We start from the raw sequence: 15,368 nt of genomic DNA on the forward strand, positions 1-15,368 counted from the left end.
ACCCACCTCCGCCACACTCCCCCCTACACAACACCCACCAACACCCAAACGCAACAACACCCCACACAGCCTCCCGCAACTCCCCCCCCACAAAACACACGCCCCCGAGCCACGCCCCGCTGCTCCCCACCCGCAAAAGCCTACAGCACCCGGTATTCCCAGGCGGTCTCCCATCCAAGTACTAACCGGGCCCGACCCTGCTTAGCTTCCGAGATCAGACGAGATCGGGCGTTCTCAGGGTGGTATGGCCGTAGGCAACACCCTCCCCCACGCACACCCCCTTCACAACACCCCCCACCTCCCGCACATCTCACGCCCCCTCGCCCAACACCCGCCCCGCACACCAGCCACCCTCCCCACCCACCTCCGCCACACTCCCCCCTACACAACACCCACCAACACCCACACGCAACAACACCCCACACAGCCTCCCGCAACTCCCCCCCCACAAAACACACGCCCCCGAGCCACGCCCCGCTGCTCCCCACCCGCTAAAGCCTACAGCACCCGGTATTCCCAGGCGGTCTCCCATCCAAGTACTAACCGGGCCCGACCCTGCTTAGCTTCCGAGATCAGACGAGATCGGGCGTTCTCAGGGTGGTATGGCCGTAGGCAACACCCTCCCCCACGCACACCCCCTTCACAACACCCCCCACCTCCCGCACATCTCACGCCCCCTCGCCCAACACCCGCCCCGCACACCAGCCACCCTCCCCACCCACCTCCGCCACACTCCCCCTACACAACACCCACCAACACCCACACGCAACAACACCCCACACAGCCTCCCGCAACTCCCCCCCCCACAAAACACACGCCCCCGAGCAACGCCCCACTCCTCCCCACCCGCAAAAGCCTACAGCACCCGGTATTCCCAGGCGGTCTCCCATCCAAGTACTAACCGGGCCCGACCCTGCTTAGCTTCCGAGATCAGACGAGATCGGGCGTTCTCAGGGTGGTATGGCCGTAGGCAACACCCTCCCCCACGCACACCCCCTTCACAACACCCCCCACCTCCCGCACATCTCACGCCCCCTCGCCCAACACCCGCCCCGCACACCAGCCACCCTCCCCACCCACCTCCGCCACACTCCCCCCTACACAACACCCACCAACACCCACACGCAACAACACCCCACACAGCCTCCCGCAACTCCCCCCCCCACAAAACACACGCCCCCGAGCAACGCCCCACTCCTCCCCACCCGCAAAAGCCTACAGCACCCGGTATTCCCAGGCGGTCTCCCATCCAAGTACTAACCGGGCCCGACCCTGCTTAGCTTCCGAGATCAGACGAGATCGGGCGTTCTCAGGGTGGTATGGCCGTAGGCAACGCCCTCCCCCACGCACACCCCCTTCACAACACCCCCCCACCTCCCGCACATCTCACGCCCCCTCGCCCAACACCCGCCCCGCACACCAGCCACCCTCCCCACCCACCTCCGCCACACTCCCCCCTACACAACACCCACCAACACCCACACGCAACAACACCCCACACAGCCTCCCGCAACTCCCCCCCCCACAAAACACACGCCCCCGAGCCACGCCCCGCTGCTCCCCACCCGCAAAAGCCTACAGCACCCGGTATTCCCAGGCGGTCTCCCATCCAAGTACTAACCGGGCCCGACCCTGCTTAGCTTCCGAGATCAGACGAGATCGGGCGTTCTCAGGGTGGTATGGCCGTAGGCAACACCCTCCCCCACGCACACCCCCTTCACAACACCCCCCACCTCCCGCACATCTCACGCCCCCTCGCCCAACACCCGCCCCGCACACCAGCCACCCTCCCCACCCACCTCCGCCACACTCCCCCCTACACAACACCCACCAACACCCAAACGCAACAACACCCCACACAGCCTCCCGCAACTCCCCCCCCCACAAAACACACGCCCCCGAGCCACGCCCCGCTGCTCCCCACCCGCAAAAGCCTACAGCACCCGGTATTCCCAGGCGGTCTCCCATCCAAGTACTAACCGGGCCCGACCCTGCTTAGCTTCCGAGATCAGACGAGATCGGGCGTTCTCAGGGTGGTATGGCCGTAGGCAACACCCTCCCCCACGCACACCCCCTTCACAACACCCCCACCTCCCGCACATCTCACACCCCCTCGCCCAACACCCGCCCCGCACACCAGCCACCCTCCCCACCCACCTCTGCCACACTCCCCCCTACACAACACCCACCAACACCCACACGCAACAACACCCCACACAGCCTCCCGCAACTCCCCCCCCCACAAAACACACGCCCCCGAGCCACGCCCCGCTGCTCCCCACCCGCAAAAGCCTACAGCACCCGGTATTCCCAGGCGGTCTCCCATCCAAGTACTAACCGGGCCCGACCCTGCTTAGCTTCCGAGATCAGACGAGATCGGGCGTTCTCAGGGTGGTATGGCCGTAGGCAACACCCTCCCCTACGCACACCCCCTTCACAACACCCCCCACCTCCCGCACATCTCACGCCCCCTCGCCCAACACCCGCCCCGCACACCAGCCACCCTCCCCACCCACCTCCGCCACACTCCCCCCTACACAACACCCACCAACACCCAAACGCAACAACACCCCACACAGCCTCCCGCAACTCCCCCCCCCACAAAACACACGCCCCCGAGCCACGCCCCGCTGCTCCCCACCCGCAAAAGCCTACAGCACCCGGTATTCCCAGGCGGTCTCCCATCCAAGTACTAACCGGGCCCGACCCTGCTTAGCTTCCGAGATCAGACGAGATCGGGCGTTCTCAGGGTGGTATGGCCGTAGGCAACACCCTCCCCCACGCACACCCCCTTCACAACACCCCCCACCTCCCGCACATCTCACACCCCCTCGCCCAACACCCGCCCCGCACACCAGCCACCCTCCCCACCCACCTCTGCCACACTCCCCCCTACACAACACCCACCAACACCCACACGCAACAACACCCCACACAGCCTCCCGCAACTCCCCCCCCCACAAAACACACGCCCCCGAGCCACGCCCCGCTGCTCCCCACCCGCAAAAGCCTACAGCACCCGGTATTCCCAGGCGGTCTCCCATCCAAGTACTAACCGGGCCCGACCCTGCTTAGCTTCCGAGATCAGACGAGATCGGGCGTTCTCAGGGTGGTATGGCCGTAGGCAACACCCTCCCCTACGCACACCCCCTTCACAACACCCCCACCTCCCGCACATCTCACACCCCCTCGCCCAACACCCGCCCCGCACACCAGCCACCCTCCCCACCCACCTCCGCCACACTCCCCCCTACACAACACCCACCAACACCCAAACGCAACAACACCCCACACAGCCTCCCGCAACTCCCCCCCCCACAAAACACACGCCCCCGAGCCACGCCCCACTCCTCCCCACCCGCAAAAGCCTACAGCACCCGGTATTCCCAGGCGGTCTCCCATCCAAGTACTAACCGGGCCCGACCCTGCTTAGCTTCCGAGATCAGACGAGATCGGGCGTTCTCAGGGTGGTATGGCCGTAGGCAACACCCTCCCCCACGCACACCCCCTTCACAACACCCCCCACCTCCCGCACATCTCACGCCCCCTCGCCCAACACCCGCCCCGCACACCAGCCACCCTCCCCACCCACCTCCGCCACACTCCCCCCTACACAACACCCACCAACACCCACACGCAACAACACCCCACACAGCCTCCCGCAACTCCCCCCCCCACAAAACACACGCCCCCGAGCAACGCCCCACTCCTCCCCACCCGCAAAAGCCTACAGCACCCGGTATTCCCAGGCGGTCTCCCATCCAAGTACTAACCGGGCCCGACCCTGCTTAGCTTCCGAGATCAGACGAGATCGGGCGTTCTCAGGGTGGTATGGCCGTAGGCAACGCCCTCCCCCACGCACACCCCCTTCACAACACCCCCCACCTCCCGCACATCTCCACGCCCCCTCGCCCAACACCCGCCCCGCACACCAGCCACCCTCCCCACCCACCTCCGCCACACTCCCCCCTACACAACACCCACCAACACCCACACGCAACAACACCCCACACAGCCTCCCGCAACTCCCCCCCCCACAAAAACACACGCCCCGAGCCACGCCCCGCTGCTCCCCACCCGCAAAAGCCTACAGCACCCGGTATTCCCGGGCGGTCTCCCATCCAAGTACTAACCGGGCCCGACCCTGCTTAGCTTCCGAGATCAGACGAGATCGGGCGTTCTCAGGGTGGTATGGCCGTAGGCAACACCCTCCCCCACGCACACCCCCTTCACAACACCCCCCACCTCCCGCACATCTCACGCCCCCTCGCCCAACACCCGCCCCGCACACCAGCCACCCTCCCCACCCACCTCCGCCACACTCCCCCCTACACAACACCCACCAACACCCACACGCAACAACACCCCACACAGCCTCCCGCAACTCCCCCCCCCACAAAACACACGCCCCCGAGCAACGCCCCACTCCTCCCCACCCGCAAAAGCCTACAGCACCCGGTATTCCCAGGCGGTCTCCCATCCAAGTACTAACCGGGCCCGACCCTGCTTAGCTTCCGAGATCAGACGAGATCGGGCGTTCTCAGGGTGGTATGGCCGTAGGCAACGCCCTCCCCCACGCACACCCCCTTCACAACACCCCCCACCTCCCGCACATCTCACGCCCCCTCGCCCAACACCCGCCCCGCACACCAGCCACCCTCCCCACCCACCTCCGCCACACTCCCCCCTACACAACACCCACCAACACCCACACGCAACAACACCCCACACAGCCTCCCGCAACTCCCCCCCCCACAAAACACACGCCCCCGAGCCACGCCCCGCTGCTCCCCACCCGCAAAAGCCTACAGCACCCGGTATTCCCAGGCGGTCTCCCATCCAAGTACTAACCGGGCCCGACCCTGCTTAGCTTCCGAGATCAGACGAGATCGGGCGTTCTCAGGGTGGTATGGCCGTAGGCAACACCCTCCCCCACGCACACCCCCTTCACAACACCCCCCACCTCCCGCACATCTCACGCCCCCTCGCCCAACACCCGCCCCGCACACCAGCCACCCTCCCCACCCACCTCCGCCACACTCCCCCCTACACAACACCCACCAACACCCACACGCAACAACACCCCACACAGCCTCCCGCAACTCCCCCCCCCACAAAACACACGCCCCCGAGCCACGCCCCGCTGCTCCCCACCCGCAAAAGCCTACAGCACCCGGTATTCCCAGGCGGTCTCCCATCCAAGTACTAACCGGGCCCGACCCTGCTTAGCTTCCGAGATCAGACGAGATCGGGCGTTCTCAGGGTGGTATGGCCGTAGGCAACACCCTCCCCCACGCACACCCCCTTCACAACACCCCCCACCTCCCGCACATCTCACACCCCCTCGCCCAACACCCGCCCCGCACACCAGCCACCCTCCCCACCCACCTCTGCCACACTCCCCCCTACACAACACCCACCAACACCCACACGCAACAACACCCCACACAGCCTCCCGCAACTCCCCCCCCCACAAAACACACGCCCCCGAGCCACGCCCCGCTGCTCCCCACCCGCAAAAGCCTACAGCACCCGGTATTCCCAGGCGGTCTCCCATCCAAGTACTAACCGGGCCCGACCCTGCTTAGCTTCCGAGATCAGACGAGATCGGGCGTTCTCAGGGTGGTATGGCCGTAGGCAACACCCTCCCCTACGCACACCCCCTTCACAACACCCCCCACCTCCCGCACATATCACGCCCCCTCGCCCAACACCCGCCCCGCACACCAGCCACCCTCCCCACCCACCTCCGCCACACTCCCCCCTACACAACACCCACCAACACCCAAACGCAACAACACCCCACACAGCCTCCCGCAACTCCCCCCCCCCACAAAACACACGCCCCCGAGCCACGCCCCACTCCTCCCCACCCGCAAAAGCCTACAGCACCCGGTATTCCCAGGCGGTCTCCCATCCAAGTACTAACCGGGCCCGACCCTGCTTAGCTTCCGAGATCAGACGAGATCGGGCGTTCTCAGGGTGGTATGGCCGTAGGCAACACCCTCCCCCACGCACACCCCCTTCACAACACCCCCCACCTCCCGCACATCTCACGCCCCCTCGCCCAACACCCGCCCCGCACACCAGCCACCCTCCCCACCCACCTCCGCCACACTCCCCCCTACACAACACCCACCAACACCCACACGCAACAACACCCCACACAGCCTCCCGCAACTCCCCCCCCCACAAAACACACGCCCCCGAGCCACGCCCCGCTGCTCCCCACCCGCAAAAGCCTACAGCACCCGGTATTCCCAGGCGGTCTCCCATCCAAGTACTAACCGGGCCCGACCCTGCTTAGCTTCCGAGATCAGACGAGATCGGGCGTTCTCAGGGTGGTATGGCCGTAGGCAACACCCTCCCCCACGCACACCCCCTTCACAACACCCCCCACCTCCCGCACATCTCACGCCCCCTCGCCCAACACCCGCCCCGCACACCAGCCACCCTCCCCACCCACCTCCGCCACACTCCCCCCTACACAACACCCACCAACACCCACACGCAACAACACCCCACACAGCCTCCCGCAACTCCCCCCCCCACAAAACACACGCCCCCGAGCAAAGCCCCGCTGCTCCCCACCCGCAAAAGCCTACAGCACCCGGTATTCCCAGGCGGTCTCCCATCCAAGTACTAACCGGGCCCGACCCTGCTTAGCTTCCGAGATCAGACGAGATCGGGCGTTCTCAGGGTGGTATGGCCGTAGGCAACACCCTCCCCCACGCACACCCCCTTCACAACACCCCCCACCTCCCGCACATCTCACGCCCCCTCGCCCAACACCCGCCCCGCACACTAGCCACCCTCCCCACCCACCTCCGCCACACTCCCCCCTACACAACACCCACCAACACCCACACGCAACAACACCCCACACAGCCTCCCGCAACTCCCCCCCCCACAAAACACACGCCCCCGAGCCACGCCCCGCTGCTCCCCACCCGCAAAAGCCTACAGCACCCGGTATTCCCAGGCGGTCTCCCATCCAAGTACTAACCGGGCCCGACCCTGCTTAGCTTCCGAGATCAGACGAGATCGGGCGTTCTCAGGGTGGTATGGCCGTAGGCAACACCCTCCCCCACGCACACCCCCTTCACAACACCCCCCACCTCCCGCACATCTCACGCCCCCTCGCCCAACACCCGCCCCGCACACCAGCCACCCTCCCCACCCACCTCCGCCACACTCCCCCCTACACAACACCCACCAACACCCACACGCAACAACACCCCACACAGCCTCCCGCAACTCCCCCCCCCCACAAAACACACGCCCCGAGCAACGCCCCGCTGCTCCCCACCCGCAAAAGCCTACAGCACCCGGTATTCCCAGGTGGTCTCCCATCCAAGTACTAACCGGGCCCGACCCTGCTTAGCTTCCGAGATCAGACGAGATCGGGCGTTCTCAGGGTGGTATGGCCGTAGGCAACACCCTCCCCCACGCACACCCCCTTCACAACACCCCCCACCTCCCGCACATCTCACACCCCCTCGCCCAACACCCGCCCCGCACACCAGCCACCCTCCCCACCCACCTCTGCCACACTCCCCCCTACACAACACCCACCAACACCCACACGCAACAACACCCCACACAGCCTCCCGCAACTCCCCCCCCCACAAAACACACGCCCCCGAGCCACGCCCCGCTGCTCCCCACCCGCAAAAGCCTACAGCACCCGGTATTCCCAGGCGGTCTCCCATCCAAGTACTAACCGGGCCCGACCCTGCTTAGCTTCCGAGATCAGACGAGATCGGGCGTTCTCAGGGTGGTATGGCCGTAGGCAACACCCTCCCCTACGCACACCCCCTTCACAACACCCCCCACCTCCCGCACATCTCACACCCCCTCGCCCAACACCCGCCCCGCACACCAGCCACCCTCCCCACCCACCTCCGCCACACTCCCCCCTACACAACACCCACCAACACCCAAACGCAACAACACCCCACACAGCCTCCCGCAACTCCCCCCCCCCACAAAACACACGCCCCCGAGCCACGCCCCACTCCTCCCCACCCGCAAAAGCCTACAGCACCCGGTATTCCCAGGCGGTCTCCCATCCAAGTACTAACCGGGCCCGACCCTGCTTAGCTTCCGAGATCAGACGAGATCGGGCGTTCTCAGGGTGGTATGGCCGTAGGCAACACCCTCCCCCACGCACACCCCCTTCACAACACCCCCCACCTCCCGCACATCTCACGCCCCCTCGCCCAACACCCGCCCCGCACACCAGCCACCCTCCCCACCCACCTCCGCCACACTCCCCCCTACACAACACCCACCAACACCCACACGCAACAACACCCCACACAGCCTCCCGCAACTCCCCCCCCCACAAAACACACGCCCCCGAGCCACGCCCCGCTGCTCCCCACCCGCAAAAGCCTACAGCACCCGGTATTCCCAGGCGGTCTCCCATCCAAGTACTAACCGGGCCCGACCCTGCTTAGCTTCCGAGATCAGACGAGATCGGGCGTTCTCAGGGTGGTATGGCCGTAGGCAACACCCTCCCCCACGCACACCCCCTTCACAACACCCCCCACCTCCCGCACATCTCACGCCCCCTCGCCCAACACCCGCCCCGCACACCAGCCACCCTCCCCACCCACCTCCGCCACACTCCCCCCTACACAACACCCACCAACACCCACACGCAACAACACCCCACACAGCCTCCCGCAACTCCCCCCCCCCACAAAACACACGCCCCCGAGCCACGCCCCGCTGCTCCCCACCCGCAAAAGCCTACAGCACCCGGTATTCCCAGGCGGTCTCCCATCCAAGTACTAACCGGGCCCGACCCTGCTTAGCTTCCGAGATCAGACGAGATCGGGCGTTCTCAGGGTGGTATGGCCGTAGGCAACACCCTCCCCCACGCACACCCCCTTCACAACACCCCCCACCTCCCGCACATCTCACGCCCCCTCGCCCAACACCCGCCCCGCACACCAGCCACCCTCCCCACCCACCTCCGCCACACTCCCCCCTACACAACACCCACCAACACCCACACGCAACAACACCCCACACAGCCTCCCGCAACTCCCCCCCCCCACAAAACACACGCCCCCGAGCCACGCCCCGCTGCTCCCCACCCGCAAAAGCCTACAGCACCCGGTATTCCCAGGCGGTCTCCCATCCAAGTACTAACCGGGCCCGACCCTGCTTAGCTTCCGAGATCAGACGAGATCGGGCGTTCTCAGGGTGGTATGGCCGTAGGCAACACCCTCCCCCACGCACACCCCCTTCACAACACCCCCCACCTCCCGCACATCTCACGCCCCCTCGCCCAACACCCGCCCCGCACACTAGCCACCCTCCCCACCCACCTCCGCCACACTCCCCCCTACACAACACCCACCAACACCCACACGCAACAACACCCCACACAGCCTCCCGCAACTCCCCCCCCCACAAAACACACGCCCCCGAGCCACGCCCCGCTGCTCCCCACCCGCAAAAGCCTACAGCACCCGGTATTCCCAGGCGGTCTCCCATCCAAGTACTAACCGGGCCCGACCCTGCTTAGCTTCCGAGATCAGACGAGATCGGGCGTTCTCAGGGTGGTATGGCCGTAGGCAACACCCTCCCTCACGCACACCCCCTTCACAACACCCCCCACCTCCCGCACATCTCACGCCCCCTCGCCCAACACCCGCCCCGCACACCAGCCACCCTCCCCACCCACCTCTGCCACACTCCCCCCTACACAACACCCACCAACACCCACACGCAACAACACCCCACACAGCCTCCCACAACTCCCCCCCCCCACAAAACACACGCCCCCGAGCCACGCCCCGCTGCTCCCCACCCGCAAAAGCCTACAGCACCCGGTATTCCCAGGCGGTCTCCCATCCAAGTACTAACCGGGCCCGACCCTGCTTAGCTTCCGAGATCAGACGAGATCGGGCGTTCTCAGGGTGGTATGGCCGTAGGCAACACCCTCCCCCACGCACACCCCCTTCACAACACCCCCCACCTCCCGCACATCTCACGCCCCCTCGCCCAACACCCGCCCCGCACACCAGCCACCCTCCCCACCCACCTCCGCCACACTCCCCCCTACACAACACCCACCAACACCCACACGCAACAACACCCCACACAGCCTCCCGCAACTCCCACCCCCCACAAAACACACGCCCCCGAGCCACGCCCCGCTGCTCCCCACCCGCTAAAGCCTACAGCACCCGGTATTCCCAGGCGGTCTCCCATCCAAGTACTAACCGGGCCCGACCCTGCTTAGCTTCCGAGATCAGACGAGATCGGGCGTTCTCAGGGTGGTATGGCCGTAGGCAACACCCTCCCCCACGCACACCCCCTTCACAACACCCCCCACCTCCCGCACATCTCACGCCCCCTCGCCCAACACCCGCCCCGCACACCAGCCACCCTCCCCACCCACCTCCGCCACACTCCCCCCTACACAACACCCACCAACACCCACACGCAACAACACCCCACACAGCCTCCCGCAACTCCCACCCCCCACAAAACACACGCCCCCGAGCCACGCCCCGCTGCTCCCCACCCGCAAAAGCCTACAGCACCCGGTATTCCCAGGCGGTCTCCCATCCAAGTACTAACCGGGCCCGACCCTGCTTAGCTTCCGAGATCAGACGAGATCGGGCGTTCTCAGGGTGGTATGGCCGTAGGCAACACCCTCCCCCACGCACACCCCCTTCACAACACCCCCCACCTCCCGCACATCTCACGCCCCCTCGCCCAACACCCGCCCCGCACACCAGCCACCCTCCCCACCCACCTCCGCCACACTCCCCCCTACACAACACCCACCAACACCCACACGCAACAACACCCCACACAGCCTCCCGCAACTCCCCCCCCCCACAAAACACACGCCCCCGAGCAACGCCCCGCTGCTCCCCACCCGCAAAAGCCTACAGCACCCGGTATTCCCAGGTGGTCTCCCATCCAAGTACTAACCGGGCCCGACCCTGCTTAGCTTCCGAGATCAGACGAGATCGGGCGTTCTCAGGGTGGTATGGCCGTAGGCAACACCCTCCCCCACGCACACCCCCTTCACAACACCCCCCACCTCCCGCACATCTCACGCCCCCTCGCCCAACACCCGCCCCGCACACCAGCCACCCTCCCCACCCACCTCCGCCACACTCCCCCCTACACAACACCCACCAACACCCACACGCAACAACACCCCACACAGCCTCCCGCAACTCCCCCCCCCACAAAACACACGCCCCCGAGCCACGCCCCACTCCTCCCCACCCGCAAAAGCCTACAGCACCCGGTATTCCCAGGCGGTCTCCCATCCAAGTACTAACTGGGCCCGACCCTGCTTAGCTTCCGAGATCAGACGAGATCGGGCGTTCTCAGGGTGGTATGGCCGTAGGCAACACCCTCCCCCACGCACACCCCCTTCACAACACCCCCCACCTCCCACACATCTCACGCCCCCTCGCCCAACACCCGCCCCGCACACCAGCCACCCTCCCCACCCACCTCCGCCACACTCCCCCCTACACAACACCCACCAACACCCACACGCAACAACACCCCACACAGCCTCCCGCAACTCCCACCCCCCACAAAACACACGCCCCCGAGCCACGCCCCGCTGCTCCCCACCCGCAAAAGCCTACAGCACCCGGTATTCCCAGGCGGTCTCCCATCCAAGTACTAACCGGGCCCGACCCTGCTTAGCTTCCGAGATCAGACGAGATCGGGCGTTCTCAGGGTGGTATGGCCGTAGGCAACACCCTCCCCCACGCACACCCCCTTCACAACACCCCCCACCTCCCGCACATCTCACGCCCCCTCGCCCAACACCCGCCCCGCACACCAGCCACCCTCCCCACCCACCTCCGCCACACTCCCCCCTACACAACACCCACCAACACCCACACGCAACAACACCCCACACAGCCTCCCGCAACTCCCACCCCCCAAAACACACGCCCCCGAGCCACGCCCCGCTGCTCCCCACCCGCAAAAGCCTACAGCACCCGGTATTCCCAGGCGGTCTCCCATCCAAGTACTAACCGGGCCCGACCCTGCTTAGCTTCCGAGATCAGACGAGATCGGGCGTTCTCAGGGTGGTATGGCCGTAGGCAACACCCTCCCCCACGCACACCCCCTTCACAACACCCCCCACCTCCCGCACATATCACGCCCCCTCGCCCAACACCCGCCCCGCACACCAGCCACCCTCCCCACCCACCTCCGCCACACTCCCCCCTACACAACACCCACCAACACCCACACGCAACAACACACCACACAGCCTCCCGCAACTCCCCCCCCCCCACAAAACACACGCCCCGAGCCACGCCCCGCTGCTCCCCACCCGCAAAAGCCTACAGCACCCGGTATTCCCAGGCGGTCTCCCATCCAAGTACTAACCGGGCCCGACCCTGCTTAGCTTCCGAGATCAGACGAGATCGGGCGTTCTCAGGGTGGTATGGCCGTAGGCAACACCCTCCCCCACGCACACCCCCTTCACAACACCCCCCACCTCCCGCACATCTCACGCCCCCTCGCCCAACACCCGCCCCGCACACCAGCCACCCTCCCCACCCACCTCCGCCACACTCCCCCCTACACAACACCCACCAACACCCACACGCAACAACACCCCACTCAGCCTCCCGCAACTCCCCCCCCCACAAAACACACGCCCCCGAGCCACGCCCCGCTGCTCCCCACCCGCAAAAGCCTACAGCACCCGGTATTCCCAGGCGGTCTCCCATCCAAGTACTAACCGGGCCCGACCCTGCTTAGCTTCCGAGATCAGACGAGATCGGGCGTTCTCAGGGTGGTATGGCCGTAGGCAACACCCTCCCCCACGCACACCCCCTTCACAACACCCCCCACCTCCCGCACATCTCACGCCCCCTCGCCCAACACCCGCCCCGCACACCAGCCACCCTCCCCACCCACCTCCGCCACACTCCCCCCTACACAACACCCACCAACACCCACACGCAACAACACCCCACACAGCCTCCCGCAACTCCCCCCCCCACAAAACACACGCCCCCGAGCCACGCCCCGCTGCTCCCCACCCGCAAAAGCCTACAGCACCCGGTATTCCCAGGCGGTCTCCCATCCAAGTACTAACCGGGCCCGACCCTGCTTAGCTTCCGAGATCAGACGAGATCGGGCGTTCTCAGGGTGGTATGGCCGTAGGCAACACCCTCCCCCACGCACACCCCCTTCACAACACCCCCCACCTCCCGCACATCTCACGCCCCCTCGCCCAACACCCGCCCCGCACACCAGCCACCCTCCCCACCCACCTCCGCCACACTCCCCCCTACACAACACCCACCAACACCCACACGCAACAACACCCCACACAGCCTCCCGCAACTCCCCCCCCCCACAAAACACACACCCCGAGCCACGCCCCGCTGCTCCCCACCCGCAAAAGCCTACAGCACCCGGTATTCCCAGGCGGTCTCCCATCCAAGTACTAACTGGGCCCGACCCTGCTTAGCTTCCGAGATCAGACGAGATCGGGCGTTCTCAGGGTGGTATGGCCGTAGGCAACACCCTCCCCCACGCACACCCCCTTCACAACACCCCCCACCTCCCGCACATCTCACGCCCCCTCGCCCAACACCCGCCCCGCACACCAGCCACCCTCCCCACCCACCTCCGCCACACTCCCCCCTACACAACACCCACCAACACCCACACGCAACAACACCCCACACAGCCTCCCGCAACTCCCCCCCCCCACAAAACACACGCCCCCGAGCCACGCCCCGCTGCTCCCCACCCGCAAAAGCCTACAGCACCCGGTATTCCCAGGCGGTCTCCCATCCAAGTACTAACCGGGCCCGACCCTGCTTAGCTTCCGAGATCAGACGAGATCGGGCGTTCTCAGGGTGGTATGGCCGTAGGCAACACCCTCCCCCACGCACACCCCCTTCACAACACCCCCCACCTCCCGCACATATCACGCCCCCTCGCCCAACACCCGCCCCGCACACCAGCCACCCTCCCCACCCACCTCCGCCACACTCCCCCCTACACAACACCCACCAACACCCACACGCAACAACACCCCACACAGCCTCCCGCAACTCCCACCCCCCACAAAACACACGCCCCCGAGCCACGCCCCGCTGCTCCCCACCCGCAAAAGCCTACAGCACCCGGTATTCCCAGGCGGTCTCCCATCCAAGTACTAACCGGGCCCGACCCTGCTTAGCTTCCGAGATCAGACGAGATCGGGCGTTCTCAGGGTGGTATGGCCGTAGGCAACACCCTCCCCCACGCACACCCCCTTCACAACACCCCCCACCTCCCGCACATCTCACGCCCCCTCGCCCAACACCCGCCCCGCACACCAGCCACCCTCCCCACCCACCTCCGCCACACTCCCCCCTACACAACACCCACCAACACCCACACGCAACAACACCCCACACAGCCTCCCGCAACTCCCACCCCCCAAAACACACGCCCCCGAGCCACGCCCCGCTGCTCCCCACCCGCAAAAGCCTACAGCACCCGGTATTCCCAGGCGGTCTCCCATCCAAGTACTAACCGGGCCCGACCCTGCTTAGCTTCCGAGATCAGACGAGATCGGGCGTTCTCAGGGTGGTATGGCCGTAGGCAACACCCTCCCCCACGCACACCCCCTTCACAACACCCCCCACCTCCCGCACATCTCACGCCCCCTCGCCCAACACCCGCCCCGCACACCAGCCACCCTCCCCACCCACCTCCGCCACACTCCCCCCTACACAACACCCACCAACACCCACACGCAACAACACCCCACACAGCCTCCCGCAACTCCCCCCCCCCCACAAAACACACGCCCCGAGCCACGCCCCGCTGCTCCCCACCCGCAAAAGCCTACAGCACCCGGTATTCCCAGGCGGTCTCCCATCCAAGTACTAACCGGGCCCGACCCTGCTTAGCTTCCGAGATCAGACGAGATCGGGCGTTCTCAGGGTGGTATGGCCGTAGGCAACACCCTCCCCCACGCACACCCCCTTCACAACACCCCCCACCTCCCGCACATCTCACGCCCCCTCGCCCAACACCCGCCCCGCACACCAGCCACCCTCCCCACCCACCTCCGCCACACTCCCCCCTACACAACACCCACCAACACCCACACGCAACAACACCCCACACAGCCTCCCGCAACTCCCCCCCCCCACAAAACACACGCCCCCGAGCCACGCCCCGCTGCTCCCCACCCGCAAAAGCCTACAGCACCCGGTATTCCCAGGCGGTCTCCCATCCAAGTACTAACCGGGCCCGACCCTGCTTAGCTTCCGAGATCAGACGAGATCGGGCGTTCTCAGGGTGGTATGGCCGTAGGCAACACCCTCCCCCACGCACACCCC

General features: G+C 66.2%; 43 non-coding genes across 43 annotated transcripts; all 43 read right to left on the reverse strand.

Annotated features, from left to right (window-relative positions):
* Positions 1 to 137: 137 nt before the first annotated feature.
* On the reverse strand, positions 138 to 256 carry LOC138065320 (5S ribosomal RNA). Its single transcript, XR_011138387.1, has one exon. It is a non-coding gene; the product is annotated as a 5S ribosomal RNA (ribosomal RNA).
* A 239-nt stretch (positions 257 to 495) lies between these two features.
* Positions 496 to 614, reverse strand: LOC138065331 (5S ribosomal RNA). The gene has a single exon (XR_011138398.1). It is a non-coding gene; the product is annotated as a 5S ribosomal RNA (ribosomal RNA).
* A 239-nt stretch (positions 615 to 853) lies between these two features.
* LOC138065342 (5S ribosomal RNA) lies at positions 854 to 972 on the reverse strand. The gene has a single exon (XR_011138409.1). It is a non-coding gene; the product is annotated as a 5S ribosomal RNA (ribosomal RNA).
* A 240-nt stretch (positions 973 to 1,212) lies between these two features.
* Positions 1,213 to 1,331, reverse strand: LOC138065353 (5S ribosomal RNA). The gene has a single exon (XR_011138420.1). It is a non-coding gene; the product is annotated as a 5S ribosomal RNA (ribosomal RNA).
* Positions 1,332 to 1,572: 241 nt separating this feature from the next.
* Positions 1,573 to 1,691, reverse strand: LOC138065364 (5S ribosomal RNA). Its single transcript, XR_011138431.1, has one exon. It is a non-coding gene; the product is annotated as a 5S ribosomal RNA (ribosomal RNA).
* Positions 1,692 to 1,931: 240 nt separating this feature from the next.
* LOC138065375 (5S ribosomal RNA) lies at positions 1,932 to 2,050 on the reverse strand. Its single transcript, XR_011138442.1, has one exon. It is a non-coding gene; the product is annotated as a 5S ribosomal RNA (ribosomal RNA).
* A 239-nt stretch (positions 2,051 to 2,289) lies between these two features.
* LOC138065386 (5S ribosomal RNA) lies at positions 2,290 to 2,408 on the reverse strand. The gene has a single exon (XR_011138453.1). It is a non-coding gene; the product is annotated as a 5S ribosomal RNA (ribosomal RNA).
* Positions 2,409 to 2,648: 240 nt separating this feature from the next.
* Positions 2,649 to 2,767, reverse strand: LOC138065397 (5S ribosomal RNA). The gene has a single exon (XR_011138464.1). It is a non-coding gene; the product is annotated as a 5S ribosomal RNA (ribosomal RNA).
* Positions 2,768 to 3,007: 240 nt separating this feature from the next.
* LOC138065407 (5S ribosomal RNA) lies at positions 3,008 to 3,126 on the reverse strand. Its single transcript, XR_011138474.1, has one exon. It is a non-coding gene; the product is annotated as a 5S ribosomal RNA (ribosomal RNA).
* A 239-nt stretch (positions 3,127 to 3,365) lies between these two features.
* On the reverse strand, positions 3,366 to 3,484 carry LOC138065408 (5S ribosomal RNA). Its single transcript, XR_011138475.1, has one exon. It is a non-coding gene; the product is annotated as a 5S ribosomal RNA (ribosomal RNA).
* A 240-nt stretch (positions 3,485 to 3,724) lies between these two features.
* Positions 3,725 to 3,843, reverse strand: LOC138065410 (5S ribosomal RNA). The gene has a single exon (XR_011138477.1). It is a non-coding gene; the product is annotated as a 5S ribosomal RNA (ribosomal RNA).
* A 241-nt stretch (positions 3,844 to 4,084) lies between these two features.
* On the reverse strand, positions 4,085 to 4,203 carry LOC138065384 (5S ribosomal RNA). The gene has a single exon (XR_011138451.1). It is a non-coding gene; the product is annotated as a 5S ribosomal RNA (ribosomal RNA).
* Positions 4,204 to 4,443: 240 nt separating this feature from the next.
* LOC138065411 (5S ribosomal RNA) lies at positions 4,444 to 4,562 on the reverse strand. Its single transcript, XR_011138478.1, has one exon. It is a non-coding gene; the product is annotated as a 5S ribosomal RNA (ribosomal RNA).
* A 240-nt stretch (positions 4,563 to 4,802) lies between these two features.
* LOC138065412 (5S ribosomal RNA) lies at positions 4,803 to 4,921 on the reverse strand. Its single transcript, XR_011138479.1, has one exon. It is a non-coding gene; the product is annotated as a 5S ribosomal RNA (ribosomal RNA).
* A 240-nt stretch (positions 4,922 to 5,161) lies between these two features.
* LOC138065413 (5S ribosomal RNA) lies at positions 5,162 to 5,280 on the reverse strand. Its single transcript, XR_011138480.1, has one exon. It is a non-coding gene; the product is annotated as a 5S ribosomal RNA (ribosomal RNA).
* Positions 5,281 to 5,520: 240 nt separating this feature from the next.
* On the reverse strand, positions 5,521 to 5,639 carry LOC138065414 (5S ribosomal RNA). Its single transcript, XR_011138481.1, has one exon. It is a non-coding gene; the product is annotated as a 5S ribosomal RNA (ribosomal RNA).
* Positions 5,640 to 5,880: 241 nt separating this feature from the next.
* Positions 5,881 to 5,999, reverse strand: LOC138065415 (5S ribosomal RNA). The gene has a single exon (XR_011138482.1). It is a non-coding gene; the product is annotated as a 5S ribosomal RNA (ribosomal RNA).
* A 240-nt stretch (positions 6,000 to 6,239) lies between these two features.
* Positions 6,240 to 6,358, reverse strand: LOC138065416 (5S ribosomal RNA). Its single transcript, XR_011138483.1, has one exon. It is a non-coding gene; the product is annotated as a 5S ribosomal RNA (ribosomal RNA).
* A 240-nt stretch (positions 6,359 to 6,598) lies between these two features.
* LOC138065417 (5S ribosomal RNA) lies at positions 6,599 to 6,717 on the reverse strand. Its single transcript, XR_011138484.1, has one exon. It is a non-coding gene; the product is annotated as a 5S ribosomal RNA (ribosomal RNA).
* A 240-nt stretch (positions 6,718 to 6,957) lies between these two features.
* Positions 6,958 to 7,076, reverse strand: LOC138065418 (5S ribosomal RNA). Its single transcript, XR_011138485.1, has one exon. It is a non-coding gene; the product is annotated as a 5S ribosomal RNA (ribosomal RNA).
* A 240-nt stretch (positions 7,077 to 7,316) lies between these two features.
* On the reverse strand, positions 7,317 to 7,435 carry LOC138065409 (5S ribosomal RNA). Its single transcript, XR_011138476.1, has one exon. It is a non-coding gene; the product is annotated as a 5S ribosomal RNA (ribosomal RNA).
* A 240-nt stretch (positions 7,436 to 7,675) lies between these two features.
* On the reverse strand, positions 7,676 to 7,794 carry LOC138065419 (5S ribosomal RNA). The gene has a single exon (XR_011138486.1). It is a non-coding gene; the product is annotated as a 5S ribosomal RNA (ribosomal RNA).
* A 241-nt stretch (positions 7,795 to 8,035) lies between these two features.
* On the reverse strand, positions 8,036 to 8,154 carry LOC138065421 (5S ribosomal RNA). Its single transcript, XR_011138488.1, has one exon. It is a non-coding gene; the product is annotated as a 5S ribosomal RNA (ribosomal RNA).
* Positions 8,155 to 8,394: 240 nt separating this feature from the next.
* Positions 8,395 to 8,513, reverse strand: LOC138065422 (5S ribosomal RNA). Its single transcript, XR_011138489.1, has one exon. It is a non-coding gene; the product is annotated as a 5S ribosomal RNA (ribosomal RNA).
* Positions 8,514 to 8,754: 241 nt separating this feature from the next.
* Positions 8,755 to 8,873, reverse strand: LOC138065423 (5S ribosomal RNA). The gene has a single exon (XR_011138490.1). It is a non-coding gene; the product is annotated as a 5S ribosomal RNA (ribosomal RNA).
* A 241-nt stretch (positions 8,874 to 9,114) lies between these two features.
* Positions 9,115 to 9,233, reverse strand: LOC138065424 (5S ribosomal RNA). The gene has a single exon (XR_011138491.1). It is a non-coding gene; the product is annotated as a 5S ribosomal RNA (ribosomal RNA).
* A 240-nt stretch (positions 9,234 to 9,473) lies between these two features.
* On the reverse strand, positions 9,474 to 9,592 carry LOC138065425 (5S ribosomal RNA). The gene has a single exon (XR_011138492.1). It is a non-coding gene; the product is annotated as a 5S ribosomal RNA (ribosomal RNA).
* Positions 9,593 to 9,833: 241 nt separating this feature from the next.
* Positions 9,834 to 9,952, reverse strand: LOC138065426 (5S ribosomal RNA). The gene has a single exon (XR_011138493.1). It is a non-coding gene; the product is annotated as a 5S ribosomal RNA (ribosomal RNA).
* A 241-nt stretch (positions 9,953 to 10,193) lies between these two features.
* On the reverse strand, positions 10,194 to 10,312 carry LOC138065427 (5S ribosomal RNA). Its single transcript, XR_011138494.1, has one exon. It is a non-coding gene; the product is annotated as a 5S ribosomal RNA (ribosomal RNA).
* A 241-nt stretch (positions 10,313 to 10,553) lies between these two features.
* Positions 10,554 to 10,672, reverse strand: LOC138065428 (5S ribosomal RNA). The gene has a single exon (XR_011138495.1). It is a non-coding gene; the product is annotated as a 5S ribosomal RNA (ribosomal RNA).
* Positions 10,673 to 10,913: 241 nt separating this feature from the next.
* Positions 10,914 to 11,032, reverse strand: LOC138065420 (5S ribosomal RNA). The gene has a single exon (XR_011138487.1). It is a non-coding gene; the product is annotated as a 5S ribosomal RNA (ribosomal RNA).
* A 240-nt stretch (positions 11,033 to 11,272) lies between these two features.
* Positions 11,273 to 11,391, reverse strand: LOC138065394 (5S ribosomal RNA). Its single transcript, XR_011138461.1, has one exon. It is a non-coding gene; the product is annotated as a 5S ribosomal RNA (ribosomal RNA).
* A 241-nt stretch (positions 11,392 to 11,632) lies between these two features.
* LOC138065429 (5S ribosomal RNA) lies at positions 11,633 to 11,751 on the reverse strand. Its single transcript, XR_011138496.1, has one exon. It is a non-coding gene; the product is annotated as a 5S ribosomal RNA (ribosomal RNA).
* Positions 11,752 to 11,990: 239 nt separating this feature from the next.
* On the reverse strand, positions 11,991 to 12,109 carry LOC138065430 (5S ribosomal RNA). Its single transcript, XR_011138497.1, has one exon. It is a non-coding gene; the product is annotated as a 5S ribosomal RNA (ribosomal RNA).
* A 241-nt stretch (positions 12,110 to 12,350) lies between these two features.
* LOC138065432 (5S ribosomal RNA) lies at positions 12,351 to 12,469 on the reverse strand. The gene has a single exon (XR_011138499.1). It is a non-coding gene; the product is annotated as a 5S ribosomal RNA (ribosomal RNA).
* Positions 12,470 to 12,709: 240 nt separating this feature from the next.
* On the reverse strand, positions 12,710 to 12,828 carry LOC138065433 (5S ribosomal RNA). Its single transcript, XR_011138500.1, has one exon. It is a non-coding gene; the product is annotated as a 5S ribosomal RNA (ribosomal RNA).
* Positions 12,829 to 13,068: 240 nt separating this feature from the next.
* LOC138065434 (5S ribosomal RNA) lies at positions 13,069 to 13,187 on the reverse strand. Its single transcript, XR_011138501.1, has one exon. It is a non-coding gene; the product is annotated as a 5S ribosomal RNA (ribosomal RNA).
* Positions 13,188 to 13,427: 240 nt separating this feature from the next.
* Positions 13,428 to 13,546, reverse strand: LOC138065395 (5S ribosomal RNA). The gene has a single exon (XR_011138462.1). It is a non-coding gene; the product is annotated as a 5S ribosomal RNA (ribosomal RNA).
* Positions 13,547 to 13,787: 241 nt separating this feature from the next.
* LOC138065435 (5S ribosomal RNA) lies at positions 13,788 to 13,906 on the reverse strand. Its single transcript, XR_011138502.1, has one exon. It is a non-coding gene; the product is annotated as a 5S ribosomal RNA (ribosomal RNA).
* Positions 13,907 to 14,147: 241 nt separating this feature from the next.
* On the reverse strand, positions 14,148 to 14,266 carry LOC138065436 (5S ribosomal RNA). Its single transcript, XR_011138503.1, has one exon. It is a non-coding gene; the product is annotated as a 5S ribosomal RNA (ribosomal RNA).
* Positions 14,267 to 14,505: 239 nt separating this feature from the next.
* Positions 14,506 to 14,624, reverse strand: LOC138065437 (5S ribosomal RNA). The gene has a single exon (XR_011138504.1). It is a non-coding gene; the product is annotated as a 5S ribosomal RNA (ribosomal RNA).
* A 241-nt stretch (positions 14,625 to 14,865) lies between these two features.
* Positions 14,866 to 14,984, reverse strand: LOC138065438 (5S ribosomal RNA). The gene has a single exon (XR_011138505.1). It is a non-coding gene; the product is annotated as a 5S ribosomal RNA (ribosomal RNA).
* Positions 14,985 to 15,225: 241 nt separating this feature from the next.
* Positions 15,226 to 15,344, reverse strand: LOC138065439 (5S ribosomal RNA). The gene has a single exon (XR_011138506.1). It is a non-coding gene; the product is annotated as a 5S ribosomal RNA (ribosomal RNA).
* Between the last annotated feature and the right edge of the window lie 24 nt (positions 15,345 to 15,368).

This window comes from Struthio camelus, unplaced genomic scaffold, assembly GCF_040807025.1.
Source record: "Struthio camelus isolate bStrCam1 unplaced genomic scaffold, bStrCam1.hap1 HAP1_SCAFFOLD_195, whole genome shotgun sequence".
Lineage (NCBI taxonomy): Eukaryota > Metazoa > Chordata > Aves > Struthioniformes > Struthionidae > Struthio > Struthio camelus.